A 1,108-nucleotide genomic window follows, 5' to 3' on the forward strand; every position below is an offset into this window, starting at 1 on the left:
GCTTCGCCCTCCTGCGCTCCCCTGTCTGGGCGGGGGCTGCCGGCCGGGACCCCCCTCCCTACGGCACGGGGGGCAGCGAACTTCAGCCCCGGCCCGCGCCCGTCCCGGGGCAGCGGAGCCTTTGTCCGGGCTGGGGAAGGACCCCGGGGGGCGCGGGACATCTGGGAGGGGGTCCTGGCCCGGCGCCCCGGCCCCGCGGGCTGCTTTGGGGTCAGAAAGTGTGCGTGGAATAAATAAAAATAACCCTCCCAACCTGGCTTTGGGACGGCCAAGGGTTTTGTTCATGTTGTCCCCGGGTGCTTCGGGGGTGCAGGGTTTGGGGGGCTGGGAAGAGATGTACCCTCCTGCTTCCACGGCTTCTCCGGGGTCTCGTGTCCCCCAGCCCCACTTGAGGCACCGAGGCAGAAGGTTGGGAAAGTGGCTTTAAAAACACTGACCAGATGCACTGATGACACTTTGAAAGAGGCTTTTCAAAGAAAATGAAAATAAGAAAAAAAAAAAGAAAATTCCCGGGCTGTTTTTTATAGTGGTGAAAGCTTTTTACACGCTGGGCTGATTTCAGCCTTTTTTTATGAAACTTCATTGAAATGTAGTGGCTGAGCCTACAAACACTTTAGATCGTGTAGCGTTTTCTTTTTTTTCTCTTTTTTTTCTTCTTTTTTTTTTAACCTTACAATTAATGAGTTAAATTTATTGGCCAGCTGCCCTTTGTAACCATGAATGAGTTCCTAAAAAAAAGGCCAAAAAAAAAAAAAGGAATCTTTTATCTCATCCCAGGCCTCTCTTCCTCCCTCCCAAAGAAATATTTTTCTATCATAGCAAGCTGGCCAAAAAGATCAATCTCCCTTTTGAAAAAAAATAATCTGTAAAATTAGGAAGAATAATATTTACCTATCTTGCAAGGTTGCCTGGAGGGCTTTATTTTTGCAAAAACACTCCGAAAACAAATTTTTTTTTGTTTCCAGCCCCTTTTGGGAGTGGAGAGGTTCAGTTCTCACTGAGCACGGCCTGGCTGGGCATCCCCAAACACAGCCCCTGAAAAAGCAGCTGCAGGTGCTCGGCGACCCGAAGGAAAGAGCTGTAACATCAGACTTTTTTTTTTTTTTTT

The sequence above is a fragment of the Geospiza fortis genome, unplaced genomic scaffold (assembly GCF_000277835.1).
Source record: "Geospiza fortis unplaced genomic scaffold, GeoFor_1.0 scaffold254, whole genome shotgun sequence".
NCBI classification, from domain to species: Eukaryota; Metazoa; Chordata; class Aves; order Passeriformes; family Thraupidae; genus Geospiza; species Geospiza fortis.